Here is a 10,296-nt window from a genome sequence, read left to right as displayed (position 1 = left end):
CTGGACAAACGTGGGAGCAAGTGGCCGAGAGAAGTGAAGCAGCGCAGCCTAGAGCTAGTGGCTGGCGTGGAGGGGGGGTGGGGAGTGAGCGAACGACTGGAGAATGGGGTGACATGATCGGGAGACAATCGGCCAGGGAAGTAGTGGGGGGGAGCAGCGAGGTCTGGAGCGAGCGACTATGGAGGGTGGATGGGCCGGTGCAAAGCAGGGGGAGAAAGCGAGTTGTGCCACCTAGTGGTTGCGTTGTCAGCAAACGCAGCCTTTATTGTCCATCCTTAATTGCCCTTGAGAAGGTGGTGGTGAGCTGCCTTTTTGGAGCTGCTGCCGTCCATGTGTTGTACGTAAACCCACAGTGCTGTTAGGAAGGGAGTTCCAAGATTTTGATCCAGTGACAGTGAAGGAATGGTGATATCGTTCCCAGTCAGGACAGTGTGTAACTTGGAGGGGAGCTTGCAGATGGTGGTGTTCCCATTCATCCAATGTCCTTCTAGGTGGTCGAGGTTGGGGGTTTGGAAGGTGCTGTCGAAGGAGGCTTGGTGAGTTGCTGCAGTGCATCTTGTAGATGGTACACACTGCTGCCACTGTTCACTGGTGGTGCAGGAAGTGAATATTTAAAGTAGTGGATGGAGTGCTGATCAAGTGATCTGCTTTGTCCTGGATGGTGTTGAGTTTCTTTGGTGTTGTTGGAGATCCACTCATCCAGGCAATGGGGAGTATTACATCACACTCCTGACTTGTGCCTTGTAGATGGTGGACAGGAGGTGAGTTACTTGCAGCAGAATTCCCAGCTTCTGACCTGCTCTTGTGGCTACGGTATTTATATGACTGATCCAATTCAGTTTCTGCTCATTGGAAACCCCCCGGATGTTGATTGTGAAGGATTCAGCAATGGTAATGTCATTGACTGTCAAGGGGAGATGGTTAGATTCACTCTTGTTGGAAATGGTCATTGCCTGGCATTTTGTGGCGTGCATGTTACTTGCCACTTATCAGTCCAAGCCCAATCTTGCCCAGGTCTCTCTACATGTGGACACGGACTGCTTCAGTATCTCAGGAGTTACTAATGCAACTGAACATTTTGCAATCATCAGTGAACATTTCCATTTCTGACCTTATGATGGAAGGAAGTTTATTGATTCTAGACAGATACATGAATGGGCAGGAAGAAAAGAGATAGAGACCCTTAGAAAATAGGCGACATGTTTAGATAGAGGATCTGGATCGGCGCAGGCTTGGAGGGCCGAAGGGCCTGTTCCTGTGCTGTAATTTTCTTTGTTCTTTGTTTGTTCTTTGATGAAGCAACTGAAGACGGTTGGGGCCGAGGACACTACCCTGAGGAACTCCTGAGCGATGTCTGGTACTGAGATGATTGGCCACCAACAACCAGCACCATATTCCTTTGCGCAAGGTATGACTCCAACCAGTGGAGATTTTTCTCCTTGATTGCCATTGACTTCAATTTTGCAAGGGCTTCTTGATGCCCTTGGCAAGAGCAGTCACTGTCACCTCAACTCACCTCCTGAATTCAGCTCTTCTGTCCATATTTGGGCCAAGGCCATAGTGAGGTCAGGAACTAAGTGGCCCTGGCGGAACCCAAAATGAGCATTGGTGAGTAGGTTATGGCTGTGTAAGTGCTGCTTGATAGCACTGTCAACGACACCTTCCATCACTTTACTGATGATCAAGAGGAGGCTGATCGGGCAGGAATTGACCGGGTTGGATTTGTCCTGCCTTTTGTATACAGAACATACCTGGGCAATTTTCCACATTGCTGGGTAGATGCCAGTGTTGTAGCTTGGCGGGCGGTGTGGCTAGTTCTGGAGCACAAGTCTTCAGCACTGCAGCCAGGATGTTGTCAGTATCCAGAGCCTTCAGCCATTTCTTGATATCATGTGGAGTGAAGTGGATTTAGCTGAAGATTGGCACCTGTGATGCTGGGGACCTCAGGAGGAGGCCGAGATTGATCATCTACTTGGCACTTCTGGCTGAAGATGGTTGCAAATGATTCAACCTTGTATTTCGCACTGATATACTGGTCTCCCTTATCATTAAGGATGGGGATATTTGTGGAGCCTCGCCCTCTTGTTAATTGTTTAATTATCCACCACCATTCAGGACTGGATGTGGCAGGACTGCAGAGCTTTGATCTGATCTGTTGGTTGTGAGATCACTCAGATCTGTCTATTGCATGCTGCTTCCGCTATATGACATGCAAGTAATCCTGTGTTGTCGCTTCACTCATTTTTAGGTCTGCTTGGTGCTGTTCCTGACATGCCCTCCTGCACACTTCATTGAACCACTATTGCTCCCTTGGCTTGATGGTAATGGTAGAGTGAGGGATATGCCAGGCCATGAGGTAACATATTGTGTTTAAATACAATTCTGCTGCTGCTGATGACCCACAGTGCCTCATGGATGTCCAGTTTTGAGCTGCCAGATCTGTTCATTTCTTCCCTCAGATATAATTGAAAAAAAAATTCTGAAGAAATGCATGAACTAAATAAAAAGGAGAGAGAAATAAATACTGACAAAATGGATGGCAGAATTTGGAAGGTAAAAAGATTTCAGTTTTATTATTGATGAGTGAGAGGAATATATCACACTTTGGGGCTTCTGGAAGTGGATTTACTGATAATCTGGGGAATTGATAGGAAACTGCTTCATAGTTGGTGGAACAAATTCCCGCCCTTGGGGTGGAGCCAACAACTGCATCCGTCCAATAACAGACAGAGTAGAAGTACTGTATCAGGCCTTGTTAACTCAGTTGGTAGAGCATGGGACTTTTAATCTCAGGGTCTTGGATTTGAGACCCTTGTTGTGTGGTTGTTCTTCCCTTTTTCAGTCTTCATCAGCAGAGAGTTCAAGGAGTGTTTGAAATTAAATTCAACAACATCACCAGATTTCAACTACTCCCATCCCACCCCCTCCCAGTGTAGTTGACAGGACTCTCAACCTCTGCCTTCCCCCTTCCCCTCCCTCCCAGATCTGCGACAGGGTTCCCCTTGTCCTCACTTTCCACCCCACCTGCCTCCACATCTAAAGGATCATCCTCCACCATTTCCGCCACCTCCAGCGTGATGCCACCACCAAACGCATCCTCCCCTCCCCTGTCAGCATTCCGAAGGGATTGTTCCCTCCGCGACACCCTGGTCCACTCCTCCATTACCCCCAACACCTCGTCCCCTTCCCAAGGCACCTTCCCATGCAATCGCAGGAGATATAATACCTGCCCTTTTCCCTCCTCTCTGCTCATTATCTAAAGCCCCAAACACTCCTTTCAGGTGAAGCAGCGATTTACTTGTACTTCTTTCAATTATGTATACTGTATTCACTGCTCACAATGCGGTCTCCTCTAAACTGGGGAGACCAAACGCAGATTAGATGGAACACCTCTGCTCAGGCCGAAAGCATGATCCTGAGCTTCGGGTTGCTTGCCATTTCAACACTCTCCCCTGCTCTCATGTCAACATTTCTGTCTTTGGCCTGTTCCAGTGTTCCAGTGAAAATCAACCCAAGCTCGAGGAGCAGCACCTGACCTTTTGATTCGGCACTATACAGCCTTGTGAATTGAACATTGTGTTCACTAACATCAGAGCATGACTGGTGTCAGGCAACCACAAGCATTAACACACTCTTTGTCTTTGTCCCAGGACAGATTTGTTATTTAATCTCTCCTTCCCTCTGCACTATCAAACACCTTCCCCTTTGTTCTCTCCCACATGCCCCTCCCCGTCACTTGTTTAAAACCTAATTCTTTTCTAACCTGTGTCAGTTCTGATGAAAGGTCACAGACCAGAAACGTTAACTCTGTTTCTCTCACCACAGATGCTGCCAGAGCTATTGAGTATTTCCAGCACTTTTTGTTTTTATTTCAGATTTCCAGCATCTGCAGTATTTTGCTTTTATTGTGTCAGAAAGTCTTTCCTTGATTCAGGACTCTTACCTCTCTCCAGAATCTCTCTGCTAAAGATTGAACTTTATCTCATTTCACTCACAGCTCAGGGTCAGTGTGGCACAGTGGGACTTCTGGCTGTGTCCCACTTCACAATCCCTCAGTACTGAGAAAACAATGGGGAATATTACTCACATGTTGTGTTCTGTAACTTTTTACAAACACTTTAATGTATATATTGTCTTCCAAAGCAGTGACAGAATGGTGGCTTTAGTGTGTTGTTGAAATAGCTTTGTTGAGTTCGTGCTGTACTTACAGTTAAACAGTTCTTGGTTCAATCCCAGGTTTTGGCACTTTCAACCTCTCCTGTGTCTTTTTCTTTGGCTCCAATTGTCAAGCTGCATGATTTACTCTGAAATTAGCACCAGAGAACCAAGGCACCAGCGAGCATGAGGAGCTGAAATTAGCACAGATCAAATCCACTTAATATTTCTGACTGAAGATGGTTGCAAATGTTTCAGCTTCATCTTTTGCACTGACGTGCTCAGCACCACCATCATTGAGGATGTGAATGTTTTTGGAGCCTCCTCATCTTGTTAGTTATTTAATTATCCACCACCATTCACGACTGGATGTGGCAGGACTGTGGAGCTGTGATCTGATCCTGAGGGAGATATCCGTGTGTGGAGTGGCGGGATGTATGGAGAGTGATCCTGAAGAGGGTGTCCGAGCCTGGAGTGGAAGCTTTCCGTGGAGGTACAGGAGTAGGTCATTCAGCCCCAGTGTTTTATAAAGGTTTAGCATAACTTATTTGCTTTTACTCTATGCCTCTATTAATAAAGCCAAGTGTCCTGTTTGCTCTTAGCAACCTTTTCAAACCTTGATCAAAAAAGATTGGTGTACATTGTCTCATTCTTCCTCCCAAACTGTATCACTTCACAAGTCTCTGTGTAAAATTTTATCTGTTGTGTGAAAGCCCATTTGACCAGTGTGTTTAAGTTCCTCTGAAGTGTGTTACTGTCACTGGCATAGGATGAAATTCACGAGCATTCTTTGATGCTATCTCCGTGGAAAGAGCAATCTTACACACTAGCTCAAATTGGGATTTTGTGTGTTTAGTATCTTTCCTCATCCACCAATATAAGCACAAATCTGTCTCATAATGTACGGTCTAAGAATGTGCCAATGTTGCAATGTGGTGATAAATTCTTCAGTGTCACAATGTACTCACCAACTGTTTCACTACTTTTCTGATTTCTGGATCCAAGTTTGTAGCTTTCCGCGATCTCTAGTGGCTTAGGGTTGAGCCTCACTTCAACGAAGAAACGGAAAATTATGATTTAAAGATTACACTGTCAATCATTCACATCTCTGTCTTCTCCTGAACTTCGAGTTCAAATTTGTTTGTGAAGTTGATTCACATGTTAAGACAGCACAGTCTTTGTCTTTGTGAAGGAAGTGATTTGGGAATGGCTGGTTGAAACTGTCCCTTCTTGCACAGAAATTCAGTGCAAATACTTGATCACTCACAATTTCCTTAAGAGAAATTTGTTCACAATCGCATTCGACACAGAAACGGCCTCAGCATTAATCTCACTGAAGCAGAATGTGACCGTGTTGTTTGTTTCAGAATGTTGTTGCCGTTATTTGTCGCTTTTAACCAAGACTGGGAGACAGGGCAAGGTTGATCCGAGGTTGGAATATATTATCATTCAGGAGCAAGAAAAATCAAAAGGAACAAAATAAGAAAACCCAGTCTCCGGATTTGAGAATCTGTAGATCCGCTTTGGGAAAGTGAATCAGAGCAGAATGAAGGGTGAACTGTCCAGAAGAGATGAAGACACAGCTCAGTCAACACGTTCCCCTGGTTTATGATGCTGGAACATTCCTCACACAGAAATGCTTCAACCCAATGACAAACATTCTTCCAGCTGATAATTTATGCTACTGATTTAAGGACTGTCTCATGTGGTTACCGAGTGACGACGAGAAGATATTAAACTTTGTTCTATTCAATCTCGCTGTGATAAAGTTTGAATTTTTCTCCCTTTTATAAACAGTATTTGAAGGGTCTCGGTAACAATGTTCAGTGTTGATGAGAGTGGGGTCTGGGTGAGAAGCTGCTGAGTGTGACAGGGTCAGGACTGGATGCAGGAAGTTCTCTGACAGTCTCCCTCTATCTCTCTAATGGGTTTGAGTTGATTTACGACTGGTAGCTTTTATTTTACTTTTCTTATTTAGAGATATAGCCCCTTCGGCCCACCGAGTCTGTGCCAGCCAGCAACCACCCATTTATACTAATCCTACATTAATCCCATATTCTCTACCACATCCCCACCATTCTCCTACCACGTACCTACACTAGGGACAATTTACAATGGCCAATTTACCTAACAACCTGCAAGTCTTTTGGAGGTGGGAGGAAACCAGAGCACCCGGCGGAAACCCACACAGACATAGGGAGAACTTGCAAACTCCACACAGGCAGTACCCAGAACTGAATCCTGGTCGCTGGAGCTGTGAGGCTGCGGTGCTAACCATTGCGCCACTGTGCTGCTGTTGGTGTTTTGATAAATGAAGGAAGTTCCCTCCACCCATTTTTTTTGGACAGACAGTGTGGTATAAGGATGTAAAGGGTTAATGCTGAAGATAGTGGGATCAACCCCTCCCACTGTCAGAGTGATGATGGAACAGTCACATGAGATGAAGTTTGGGAGAAGAGAGAGCAGCACCAAGGATGCTAGCTTCGGAGGCTTGATGAGTGTGTATATAGTATTGTGCAAATTAGAAAAGAGTTCTTAGTTCTTTCAGCAGGAACTGTGTCCAGAAAATATCGAGAAACTCACAATTTTATTATTCAGGAGTCGGAACACAGATATTAATTCCAAGTGACAGTTCTGGGACCAATTAACAAAAAAAGTAGAGAATAATATTGCTCACTGATTGAAATCCCCCAGTGAGGAGACAGTGAAACAGGTGATCTTTTGGGGCATCCTTCGATCCAAGGTTTCAGCAACATTTAATCTCCCTTTTTGGTGAAATTCTCTGTTATTTGCAACTTTTTTTTATCAGCTTTGATGGGCGAGTGAAAAAACTGAAAAGATTGAACAGTTCCATCCTTTCTTTTCTTCCTTCTTCTCTTCTTTCCATCAGTTTCTCTTTTCTGTCCCAGATCAATATAATGATGAGAATCCCAATTTAATCTGCTGTTTCTGGTGTTTTATCCATTCCAATCAAAATTTCAACATTCCAATCAAATCTATTTGTTATTCCACAGTGTCTCTCCATGTGTTTTATTCTGTTGTATTCTCTCACAGTCTGTTTGATGATCAATGTTACATCTCACTCTCTGTTCTGGTGAAGATCAGAAGCAGTAAAATCTGTTTACACCACCCGACAAGTCGGCCTGGTGCTGTGACTCGCTGATCATGTGGGGTTAAAGCAATTCTTCCAGTCAGTTAGTTCAGTTTTCATTTCATGAGAAATTCGGTCATCATGACTTCATCAGTGACCTAATGGTTCAGGTGTCTGAGTGATGTTAATCATGATGTGATGAAATGATTGTATGTTCCAGTCTTTCCGTGGTGGGTTTTCACACTGAGTAGAAACGTGTTGGACATGGTCTGGAAATGTTTCACACTGCTCCATTCCCAACTTCATTTACTGACAGAAGATATATTTCCATCATTCCACAGCTGGCTGCACAGCCAGAAGCTGTGCTGAAGGTGACAGCTATGTCTTTACAACTGACAAGTTGGCCGAGAGGTTAAGGCGATGGACTACTAATCTGTTGTGCTTTGCACACGTGGGTTCGAATCCCATCCTTGTCGCTAGTTTATGAGCTGTTTCGTGTATTATTTATGTTGGGTGAGCTTATGTGGAAAGTCAGCCTCGAAACCTGTTCTTGTCAATGTCCAGACAGTGATTCCAGAATTTGTTATACTTTATTAAAATTGAGACAGACAATTGGAATTCTTCACCCAAACTGCACTGGAATGAAGATCAAATAGGGATCACGAAAAGGAGGAAGATTTTTCCCTCCCTCCTTCCTACCATCATTACTTTCTCTGGATTTGCACCAAGTGAAAGACAAATGGGAAAAGCAAATGGCGAGGGAGCAGATGCAGCAAATTATCCTTTGGCAAGAAATTTATTTTCAAATCTTCTTGATAGATTAAGTGAGTGAGCAATGCTTTGGCAGATGGAGTTTAAAATGAGGGGTCATCGACTACCGACGATAGATCAGAGTGTTTTTTTGGAAAAGGTGAGATGTTAGAAACGGTTGAGGAGCAGAGACCCGAATACTGAATTAATAAAAGCTCGTGGACTGGTAGAAAATAATGTGAAAAGTGAACAGAATATGAAGATTGGAACTCATGTTGCAGTGATATAAAGCTCTGTGCTCCTGAAGTAAATGTCCAAGCCCAGATTGTGGGGAATCTGTGGAGAGTGATTTGGTTTTTATTCATTCTTGGGTGTGAGTATCGCTGATAAGGCGAGCATTTATTACCCATTCCTATTGCCGTTGAGAAGGTGGTGGAGAGCTGCCTTCTTGAACTGATGCAGTCCATATGGTGCAGGAAATCCCACACTGCCGTTGGGGAGGGAGTTCCAGGATTGTGACCCAACAACAGTGAATAAATGGCGATATCGTTCCAAGTCAGGATGGTGAGTGACTTAGAGGGGAACCTGCAGGTAGTGAGTTCCCATGCATCTGCTGCCCTTGTCCTTCGAGGTGGTAGTGGTCACGAGTTTGGAAGGTGCTGTTGAAGGATACTTGGCGAGTTGCTGCAGTGCATATGGAGATGGTACACACTGCAGCCACTGTTTACTGGTTGTGGAGGGATTGAATGTTTAAGGTGGCGGGTTAGGTGCCGATCAAGTGCGCTGCTTTGTCCTGGATGGTGTTGAGCTTCTTGAGTGTTGTTGAGTGGGATGTATTCCATCACACTCCTGACTTGTGCCTTGCAGATGGTGGACAGGATTTGGGGTGTCAGGAGGTGAGATACTTGCTGCAGAATTCGTAATCTCTGACCTGCGCTTATAGCCACAGCATAGATGTGACTGGTCCAGTTACGTTTCTGGTCAAGATATTGATGGTGGGGGATTTAACGATGATAATGCTTCTGAATATCAAAAGGTAGATTTTTTTTCTCTCTCATTGGAGATGTTCACTGCTTGGCACTTGTGTGGCCAGAAGGTTGCTTGACACTTATCAGCTCAAGCCTGAATGTTGTTCAGGTCTTGCTGCTTGCAGGCACAGACTGCTTCAGTATCTGAAGAGTTGTGAGTCATCATCTAACATTCCCACTTCTGACTTATGTTGAAGAGAAAGTCGTCAATGAAACAGCTGGGATGTTTGGGTCTAGGACACTACCCTGAGAAACCCCTGAGGCAATGTCCTGGGCTGAGATGATTGGCCTCCACGAACCACAACCATCTTGTTTTGTGCGAGGTACGACTCCAGCAAGTGGAGAGTTTTCCCCCTGATTCCCAGTGACTTCAGTTTTGCTAGGGATCCTTGATGCCACACTCACTCAAGTGTGGTTCAAGAAGGCAGCCCACCCCACCACCTTCTCAAGGGCAATTAAGGATGGGCAGTAAATACCCACATCGCATGAATGAATGAATAAAAAAGTGAAGTATCCCTTGTGTCATTGTTTTGGTCGAAAATATAACCCTGGTGGAATTGCCCCTCCCAATCACACCTCACTTCATAGAACATAGAAAATGGAGAAAATTTATGGCACAGAATGAGACCATTTAGCAATCGTGTCTGTGCCAGCTGAAAAAGAGCGATCCAGCCCAATCCCACTTTCCAGGTCTTGGGAATGGGATCTGAACAGATCTCAGAGCTCACATTATGTGAATGTTCTGTTGAAGTATTGGTGAGCTGATATACCAGGGGAGATTCACACTGTTAGACACAGTGTGAAATACATTCAAGTATTTATAAAACATTGTAACATGTGAGTAATATTCCCCATTGCTTTCTCAGCACTGATGGATTGTGAAGTGGGAGACAGCCAGAAGTCCCAGTGATCCACACTGACCCTCAGCTGAGAATGAAATGAGATAAAGTTCAATCTTCAGCAGCGAGTTGCTGCAGAGAGGTAAGAGTCCTGAATCAAGGAGAGACTTTCTCATACTGCTGTTGAATCTCATTTCAAACACTCCTTGAACTCTCTGCCGAGGAATTCAGAGCTGGAGAATGCCTGTAAAATCAGCCTAAAAAGGAAATAAAAAACACCCACCGTGGGGCTCAAACTCAAAAACTTGAGATTCAGAGTTTCATGCTTTCATCGACTGAGCTCACCAGGCCTGAGACAGTGTCCCCGTCCTGTGAGGTCATTGGACAGTGCAGCTGTTGGCTCCATCCCAGGGGCTGAATTTGTTCTGTAAAC

The 10,296-nt window shown here is 44.7% G+C and overlaps 1 non-coding gene across 1 annotated transcript; it reads left to right on the top strand.

The window, feature by feature from the left end:
* The first annotated feature begins 7,640 nt into the window (after positions 1-7,640).
* trnas-acu (transfer RNA serine (anticodon ACU)) lies at positions 7,641-7,722 on the top strand. Its single transcript has one exon. It is a non-coding gene; the product is annotated as a tRNA-Ser (tRNA).
* Positions 7,723-10,296: the final 2,574 nt, after the last annotated feature.

Source organism: Heterodontus francisci, unplaced genomic scaffold (assembly GCF_036365525.1).
Source record: "Heterodontus francisci isolate sHetFra1 unplaced genomic scaffold, sHetFra1.hap1 HAP1_SCAFFOLD_97, whole genome shotgun sequence".
NCBI lineage: Eukaryota > Metazoa > Chordata > Chondrichthyes > Heterodontiformes > Heterodontidae > Heterodontus > Heterodontus francisci.
The sequence above is the reverse complement of the archived record's forward strand: the minus strand, read 5'-3'. Positions and strand labels throughout refer to the sequence as shown.